This window comes from Lycium ferocissimum, chromosome 8 (assembly GCF_029784015.1).
Source record: "Lycium ferocissimum isolate CSIRO_LF1 chromosome 8, AGI_CSIRO_Lferr_CH_V1, whole genome shotgun sequence".
NCBI classification, from domain to species: domain Eukaryota; kingdom Viridiplantae; phylum Streptophyta; class Magnoliopsida; order Solanales; family Solanaceae; genus Lycium; species Lycium ferocissimum.
Genome location: NC_081349.1, coordinates 44,638,600 through 44,648,587, shown reverse-complemented (window position 1 = coordinate 44,648,587; position 9,988 = coordinate 44,638,600). Strand labels below are relative to the sequence as shown.

The 9,988-nt window shown below is 34.9% G+C and overlaps 1 long non-coding RNA gene across 1 annotated transcript in view; it reads right to left on the bottom strand.

The window, feature by feature from the left end:
* LOC132068592 (uncharacterized) overlaps positions 1 to 1,782 on the bottom strand; it is a 6,258-nt gene extending 4,476 nt beyond the window's left edge. Inside the window, exons 1-2 of the long non-coding RNA XR_009417448.1 lie at positions 1,582 to 1,782; positions 967 to 1,016 (exon numbers count right to left, since the gene is read on the bottom strand). This is a non-coding gene — a long non-coding RNA (uncharacterized LOC132068592). The remainder of the gene's footprint in view (positions 1 to 966; positions 1,017 to 1,581) is intronic.
* Between the last annotated feature and the right edge of the window lie 8,206 nt (positions 1,783 to 9,988).

Here is a 9,988-nt window from a genome sequence, read left to right as displayed (position 1 = left end):
GACATCTTTAGTTATTCAGGGTGAGCTACCTGTCATCCGTGGCCCCTGAAGAACCTCCTCTATCTATTTCTCGTTTTTGTATTCGACGGAAAATATGTAGCCTTCGGGTATTTTCGGACTTATTCCGTCCTATGTTAGCGCTCTTGTACCCTTTGACCAGATTTTTGGGATTGTCGTGACATTTCTTGTTATAATAAGTATTTAAAACTTGATAACTTATTCTTAAATAAATTTTCCGCTTATTTAACTTGTTATTAGTAATGTGGTTCGCCTACTCGAAGGGATAGTGTAGGTGCCACCACGACTCGTGAATTGGGTCGTGACATCTTTGCAATTATATTAGTAATTCTTACTGCAACAAGGTCTTGTGATTTCTTTCATTTTCGATCTTTTATTTGATTCTTGAAAATTGTCTCGAAAGTATTGAGGAATATGAATAAATTCTTTAACGTTTGCACCGAATGAAGTAGCCTGTTTGACCAAGAGTCAAAAGTGTTTATTTTCTTTAAAATGTGCCTTTTTAAAGATAATTTAGGTGTTTTGACCATGATTTCATTAAAAAATAAGTGATTTTGAGTATTAACAGAAGATGTTTTTCAGAAGCTAAACAAGATAGCTTTTCTTCAGAAGCACTTTTGGAACCTTAGCTTGGCCAAAGACAAGTTGATGCTCTAATTTTGCAAAAGTATTTTTCAAATTGATTTCCAAACACAAACTTTATTTTCTCAATAGTATTTTTTCGGAAAGCACTTTTGACAAAATTTACTTTTTAAAATAAGCAAATTTTGTATACTTGGCCAAACAAGCTACTAGTGATCTGACAAATTAGTCAGTTAAGAGTTCTTTCATTACAGTTTCATTGAGTAAAATAAACTACTACCTAATATGCTTCTTCATCTATATATACTGTCTTTAATCAGAGTGTATGGATCGGCGCAACGAGCTTTCAATTACATGGATGGACACTCTGAACAATATTGGACATGGAATTATCTTCATGAACCTGGGTATATCTTCTCTCTTTTTATACTCCTTAAAAGGTGTTTGATATGATTAAAAGCTTATCACACCAGTTTAAAAGAATTTTTGACTTATATAGAGTATGGAATCCGAAGTGTGAGGGTTTCTTCGAGGCTTGACAGATGAAATAGATAGGATTTCACAAGTTTTAATTATTTTTTTTGGTAAACACCATCAGTGAATTTTAAATCAAATGGGCTCATAATCCGTTATACACATAGTGACATCATAAGGTTGGTATCTTTAGGATGTGTTGGTATGGAGGAAAATATTTTCGATGGTTTCACCCACCTCCAACAAGCCCTTGGACAAAAAATATTTTCTGATTTTACCAAGTTTAATCGGAACAAATGTTTATATATCTTCTTTAGGAATACATTTTCCTCTAATTTTGTTTTTGGAAAATACTTCCCTTACAAGAGGAGGGAAGTCATTTTCCATTACTCTCCAATGTCATTTCCAACTGTTGGTTTCCACCCACCCCCAACTCTTCAACCCCGTCTATGGCTAATGCATCTATATATGACTCACTTAAATATTTCTCTCATGCGCAGATGTGACGTGGCCGCTTCATCGCGTTTGTTGGCTTAACGTCGTTGGAAAGATAGGCTCAAAACAACTTACTCGAAAGACTAGTTATGCGGCATATCTAGTGTTCAAGTTAAATGATCAACAACATAACCTTGAACGAGCCATTGCATCAGTGAGATTTGTTAAGGAAAAGGCAGAGGGCACTGATGGTGAGGGCTACACTGTTTTCATCTCAAAGGCAAAGGAACATGGAGAACATGGCATATTCCCACACCTTCGAACCGATGATGAGTGGATGGAAATAAAGCTGGGTGAATTTTTCAACAACTTAGGAGAAGATGGCGAAATTGAAATGAGGTTGATGGAAACCAGCAACGATAAATGGAAATACGTCTCATTGTTAAGGGAATTGATATTCGTCCAAATTAATTATCGGGGATCAATTTGATATTATAGACCTAATTACGGCATGGATATATCTATATCCAGTGGGACCTTTATTTCTATTTTGCATATTTTTTTGTCTTTTTCTATTGTTTTCATGTTTTATCAATTGTACTTTCTCTCTCTATCTATGCTTGATAAGAGAGTGAGCAGCTTGTTGTACGTTTGGTTGATCTTTTGTACCTCATTTCTAAGTCAAAATAAGAGGTTCTGCGATTTCTACTAGTATATGGTGTTTTGTTTTGATTCGATTAATAAATTACTAAAACATATAAATAAAACGAAACATAAAGGAATTTAAAGAACAATGGTTGTTTTACGCATCAATACAACACAAGAGGGGGAGGTGAATTCTGTCTAGTTGTTGCACGTAGAAAAAATATGGATTTAAATTGTGAGCGTAAGCTTTTATGTGGAAAAGCTGAAAAATTGTTGAACATAAATTATGATAAAAGTGATAGAAAATGCCTAAGCATTATATGATGTTAGTAAAGGATTATTATATGCAGAGAATAAGTTCCATGAATATCTAATTATTAATTATTATTGTGATAAAAAATTATACTTGGTAGTTTTTGGATATTCAAACAAAATTACCTTTCACTACAAAAGATATATTTCCTTCGTTTTAATTTGTTTGTCGGGTTTTGACTTGGTACGGAGTTTAAGAAAGTAAATAAGATTTTTGAATCTTGTGGACTTAAACATGTGGAATGTACAAAAATGCCCTTTAATCTTGTGGTCATAAATGTCACACTCCTTTTTCGCGCCCCGAAGGACACGAGATTTATTATTAAAAGGGTTTTTCCAATTGAAGTGACGGTTTTGAGTAGGGATTATTTTATTTGTAGAATCGTCATTTGGAATTGAGTTTTGGTGTTCTAAGTCACCTTATTGAATCCCTAATCAAAAGGAAATGATTCTTTATTTTTGGTCTGCGAAAATAAAAGACCGGGTAAGGAATTCTGTTGACCGGGGAGAAGGTATTAGGCATTTCCCGAGTCCCGTGGTTCTAGCACGGTCGCTTTTATCGACTTATACTTGGTTATAATTAATTCTCGGATAAAAAGTGTTTTAATTGTTTAAACTTAGGAGCGTGTATGCACGCAAGGTCTTCCATTAATTCTATATTATTTGAGTGTCAAGGAGCGGAATGGCCCACATGACTTTTCGTTAATTATATGCATTTAACCAAGGAACTGGTCTGTCCACATGGTCAACACAATTATTATTAGAGGGTCAAGGAGCGGGATGGCCCACATGACTTTTCTTTAATTATATGCATTTAACCAAGGAACGGGTCTGTCCACATGGTCAACACAATTTAAGACGCGCCTAAAGAGTCTATCGTTATAAGGATTATTCGTCTCTTAAATCTGAGACCCTTTATTTTATCATTTTAGTCATTTTTCTCTCTTTGGCAATGGGTTTTGAAACGTGTTCGCAACCCATCTCGCTCCCTTACAATTGATTTTTCCACTCTTTTCTTTTATACTTGACAATGGGGCTTGACAACGGGGTTTGAAATAATTCGCACCCCATCTCGCTCATCTCGCAATTAATCCGGTAATTAGGCCTTAATAAAAAGCTTTGTACCTTGTCCATTGAAAATTCAAACATATCATCGATGTCCATATTCCATAATATTAACAAATCCATTACTTAGACAGAAAATTACAAGGCAGTCTTCTTTAACTTCTTTAAGTTAGACACGCATTCAAACTAATAGTATATAACTTAAGCTAAACAGAACACGTTTCCTTGTTGATAAACAACTGCATTAACTAGACAAATTGGAAAAAGATTCATCTTTATGCTTTAACATCTTTAAAAGAAAAATATTTGAAGACCAAAGAGAGCTGAAGACAGTAGTAAAACATATGGCCCTTTATCTTAATTAAATTCTCACAAAACAAACAACTTGTATCAATTCCCAAACTAAGTAGTCAAATATCACATGCTTACTAGAAATTTACAAGCCTTTTGTATAGCTTTAATGAGTTAATGGAACAATTATCCCTCCACTCTTCTCCAAACGAATAGAATAACAGTACCAAAACATCCCAAATCTACTTAATTTAAATCAACACAGCCCAATAAATCTTTAAAACCAACCGAACCTATTTAGTATTCAATAATGCTCATTCTTCCTTCCTTTAAAAAAAAAAAAAAAAAAAAAAAAAATGAAATAGGTAAACTTAATAAACTAATCCCATTCATATCAAAATGATCATGCGATTTATGTTAAGAAAGAAACGCAACAGGAAGCTAAATGATGGTCAAGCATCCATAAACAAACAAGATCTAACATCATATTGCCGAAATTTTAAAACTTTGTTGTGTACAGTGAGAACAAGAACTTCAGATTCCTAGGCGAGCATTGACATCGACCAGATACCGACGACCCCGAACGAGACCAACCCAGTTAATTTCAGTGGTGGTTTTAAATGGAGTTTTGTGGTGGTTAACGGTGCTTTAATGGTGTGTGTTCGGTCTGAAATCCAAGTCCCCCTTCCCCCGTTTTTGTGTATGAATGATATGGAGGAAGAAAAGGGATGTTTACTACATGGCTATGGTGGAAACGAGATGTACGGTATTGAGTGTGCTCATTCTTTTCTTTTTTTCCAAAATGTCCATGTGTAAAAAAATAATCTTGGGAGAGAATAATGGAATATTCCTTCCCAAAATGGAATGTATTTTTTATGTGGAAGAGTGAAATTTTGACAAGTGACAATACACTATTGATTCTATTTTATATTTTTAAGTGATAAAAATACTACTCCTAATTTAAAAGCAAGGTTAAAAATAATCAGTTACTCGATACTCTTTTATTATAGTCTTTAACTTAAAAATTAACTAAAATAGATCAAACATATCTTTTGGTAAATTTTCTTTCTTTTGTTGCAAATTAAAACAAAATTTATATTCTAAAAATGAGACACTTTTTGCGGTTTTCGAATTCTCTAATAAAAACCTACTAAAAAATAAATAAAAGATAAAAATGTCAAAGTTTAGACTAAAAAGGAAAATTAGTCAATAAGACAATGAAAACGTCACGGGGGGGGTCAAAAATCACGTGTCTACAATAAACATGTCATATGAAAAATTGGAATTAAAGAGTTGCCGCGTTCTTTTTTAAAACAGACAAAATAGGATAGTAAAATATATAAATTAAAACAGAGGGTGTAATAAACTGCCAAATGCCCAATATATCATTTGTTACTGGTATATGATTACAGGGGAAAAAAAGAGGACACTTCATACTAAATAGTACTCTCTCCGTTCAATTTAAGTGTCTTAGTTTAACTGGGCACAAATTACAAGGAATAAAAATAGACTTTAGAATCTTATGTTCCTAAATTAAAGATGTGTGTAATGTACTAAAATGTCCTTTGAATCTTGTGGTTTTAAACTTTTCATATAGAATGTTTGAACTGTCAACTTATCAAACATAGAAAGAGGCACTCTTTTATTAGGACAGACCAAAAAGAAAAGTAAGACACTTAAAATGAGACGATGATATGATCCTAAATGGCACAAATGATTTAACTACTCAAACTTCTCCAAGGATTTGTGTTAGAAGCGGATTCATGGAGGATGAAGCTTTGGGAGCATTTAAATGGAGTCATTGGAGGGCCTTCAAGCTATGGGAGATAGCATGGGAGAAGGAGTCAAGAGTCTAAGGCCCAAGGCTTGCCTCTTAAAGTGGCTACAATTGCAAGCTTGGGTGATTCAAGGCCGGAAGATGACTATTTGCGCAAAGGGCTATTTGTGCAAGTGGCTACTTTGCGCAAGGAGGGTTATGGTTGCAAGAAGGTCATGCATGCAAGGTTGATTAGAGGGCCATCTATGCGAGGAGGGCGTGTTTGGCGTATCAAGGTCGATCCGAATTGAAGACTACACTAAGAAGACTACCAAACAAGGCCCTTACCATTAAGGGTAGCATTGTAATTGCTTATATAGTCTTCTTTCTTAGCTTGTATATATAGCGCATGTCTTTCATTTTATTTACTTAGATTGGATGAATTTTGTATTGAATACTCTAAGGAGTGATAGTTTGTTTAGGGTTAGCTTAGTTATAAATGGTGGATTCCATTGTTGGTTTGTGAACCATTTTTCCATTGATTTCATGAAGGGTTGTTCATTTGTGGATTTCAATTGAATTTCTCTTGCCTTGATTTCAAATAGCTTAGGTTCTATTGATTGAATCCGATTGGAAGGGTCTAGGTTTCATATACTTAGGTTTGTCCATAGATTCATTATCATTAGAGTCTAGTTTCTATCCCTCCACTTCTCATCCCTTTTCTTCAATTCTCATCCCTAATTTCTTGTTTATCCTTAATTCCGCGTTTAGGTTTTGATTTGGTGTTTTCTCCAAATCGATTTGTATCATTTGGTATCAAAGCACAGGCTAAGAGATTGTTCCTACAATTTCTAATCCTAAGCTCAAAATTTGAAAATCCCAAATCGATTCGTATCACTTAGGAATTAACATGGAGTGTTTCCTGCCCAAATACAAATAAAAATATACAATTTCATTATACTCCTAGGAAATTACACAATGAAAAATAAATAAAAAACTTGATTTGTGTTGCAAGAGGTGAATCGATAAGCTTAGCTAAATTTACAAGAGTTCTAATGTAAAAGTATAGTATTTCGATTGATTACAGAATTTACTTATATAAGCGAATTTTTTATCAGAATTAAATTAGTTATTAAGGCAATACAATTCAATTATGTAACTTATGATTTTCTTCCATGATGAGTTAATTCATAAATATATCTTTATTTTCGGCAATAATTGCTCTACACATTACATGGATCAAAGGTGGCAAAACCATGATTCTATAAAATTTAAACCAAACTCCACTAAAATAAAAGTCCAATATTTAGATTACGTTTCAGTCGCCCAAGAGATAAATTAAACTATAATCCCTTTCCCCCCAACAATTATTCGGTTGTTGCAAACTCCTTCAAGTTAACTCTAACTTGAATCCAATTGTTTCACAAAGAATACCTTATGATTTGCTTTTAGATTAAGCCAAAAAGATTACAGCTCAATTAGCCTAATTCCAAAAACTGGACTAGATACAAGTAAATCGAAAAGGGACAGCCTAGTGCACGAGGCATCACGCATTCTCGTAGAATACAGGAAAGGGCCGCACCCCAAGGGGACATGATGTAAGCAACCTACTTTGACGCAATCATCAGTGGCTGATTTCATGGCTTGAACTCGAAACATATAAATTATACAAAGACAACTTTATCATTGCTCCACCTTCCCGCACCTCTTTTCTATCTAGAAATTACTAAGCACTCTAATCAATTAGAGCTGTTCTTTTTAGAAAACTAGCAGGATGAATAGCATCTTTTTCTCTTTGTTTTGGGCTTATTACAAGTTGGGCCAAGTCATTCCAACTCAGGTAAACACCAAAGGTCATTTGCACTTTTGTCCCCATTTTGTGGTGATTTTAATATTTATCGCTCAAGACAAATATATTTTTTGCGGGCATAAGATAATATTTTCGCATCATAATATCTCACAAATTATGGCCCATCTGACTTAAACTTATGCCCACTAGACATAAGTTCGCTTGCTAAAGGAAAAACCAGCCCATTTGAAGGACAATCCGTGCAAAAACTTCAACATGAAATTGGGCTCATCTCCACTTCCATCATTCACCAAATAACAGGACTGGATTGTGAACTAGTGCTTTTGTCACGACCCAATACATAGCTCATGGAGCAGACTCTATGGGTTCTTAAATTAGTACAATTGAAGAACCAAGACGACAAAATGTGTGACTTTTCAGACTGAATCTGAATTTAGTCGGGTCTAAATGCGGGTACTAGACACCATGTAGGAAATCAAAAAAGAAATTGAAATTTGACTGCTCCAGCTGCTAGCTCTATCTCAAATTCTGTTAAGAGAAAATTTGAGATCTTAAAAACCCAGTGAATAGATAACCATCCATAATTATTGGAACAAGAGTTATAAAACAAGATATTATGCAGTACTGCATAATGAGAAGTGAATACCAAAAGTTTGTCTGAAATTAAATCTCCCTTTTGTACTGATAGCTGAAATTGTTTCAGAAACTACATCTGATATTGTATTATAAAAATCATCTTTGAATCTGTATTCTGACGGTATCTTATTCTGTCATAGGTATCACGTCTATAACTGAAAGTTTGTGCTATATCTACCTATGAAGATAATAACATCGAAAGAGTAGTCTGAAACCATGTACACCGGGGAACGGGCATTCTGTCTCAACGGTTCGGTCATAACTCGACCAACTAGCAAGGTAACCATACACCTGGTGTGCTAAAAATATCAATTTAGTGTTAGATAGTTTGCAATATAAGAGGTCTTAAATTGAATGGACACATCTATTCATGAAAGGACATGACTATTTAAAAAGTCATCTCCCAAACTCTATAAATAGAAGGACACTCTTGAAGTAGCATATTGAAAAATTTGCATGTATAATTTAGGCTTTGTTGTATCCTGAAGGGAATTGCTTTTATTTTCTCCAATGTGTATATGGGCAATATCTCTTTAAGGAAAGTCAATTAATCCACGCCTCAAAGCCATTATCTTCTTCGTTTATATTTACCTATTTTTCTAACAATCTTAAAGAGATATTGTTGTGAAGAAGATCTGTCACGACCCATTTTAGGGCCGTGCGGGCACCTGCCTTTCCCACCTCGGTAGGCGAACCCTTTATCGAATAACACATTGATTAAACAAGACGAATCATTTAACCTAATTGATAATCAGAAAATAACAGCGAAACATCATAATGTATTCAGCAAACTCAAGTGTTTATATGATTACAACAGTTACATGATTACAGACTCGATAAAATTTCACATGATCTAGTCTAGACTAGTACAAGAGCGACTAAATGAATTTCGATTCTACTATATTCTAAAACTCAATCACCTCCTGGAATGAAGTGGGAGGGGTTCTTCAAGAAGGCACCGCAAATTTCCGCACACGTCACAATCAACCACCTGAAATAATCTACACCCCGAAAAGGGTATAACAAGTGCAATATCAGTACAAATTACGCGTACTGAGTAAGTATCATAGGCCAACAATGCTTAGTAACACATATTGGTAAACGAATTCACAATCAACCATGATAATCACTAAATCAAGTCATACGTCTATCTACCGCACATCATAACATCAATACCCTTAGATCACAACTGCTCTCTAATAACAAGTCAAATACCACCAGTGCAATTTCCCAATACATAAATCCTTAGATCGTTCATTTTAGTCTAGGAGTCAACTCATCGTTATAACACCTTTTATCCTACATCACTTAGAAACAAATCAAATAACTGATGTTACGGAGGATTCTCCAAGATAATTCAATAGGTACAAATCAACAAGTATAAAACAAATGTAATCGAATCCAGATACACATCATCGCCTAAGTAAAGCATCTAATCCCCAAACATGCCAAGTCTGAATACATCCAATCCAAATCCAACATCACAAGTACAACACAAAACATTTCAAAATCAAGTCATAATCCAATACAATGCAAAGAGTGTATGAATGCAATGCAATGCCATGCAAATGTCGTGTACACATGTACTCCGGACGGAAATATCGACGTCTCGGTAGCACAACTCAGTATGACTCGCGAAGTCTAAGTGCCACCGGTCCCGGATCTTTGCCCAACAGACAGACGGGACCCCGGATCTTTGCCCACGGGGGGTTCTCACCGGCACCACTCTTGGAGACCCGCGGAGTCCATGCACTCACTCGATCCACGATTTCGAAATGAACATCGAACATCGGACTCTCACGTCACTCAAGTAAAAGAGTTTTCCTCAAGTATCAATTCAATCAATCCACGATTCCGGGACGAACATCGAATATCGGACTCTCACGTCACTCAAGTAAAACTGAACCCAGCTCATCAAGTATTTCATCAAATATCATCAATATATCAACAGTGTATTATGAAAA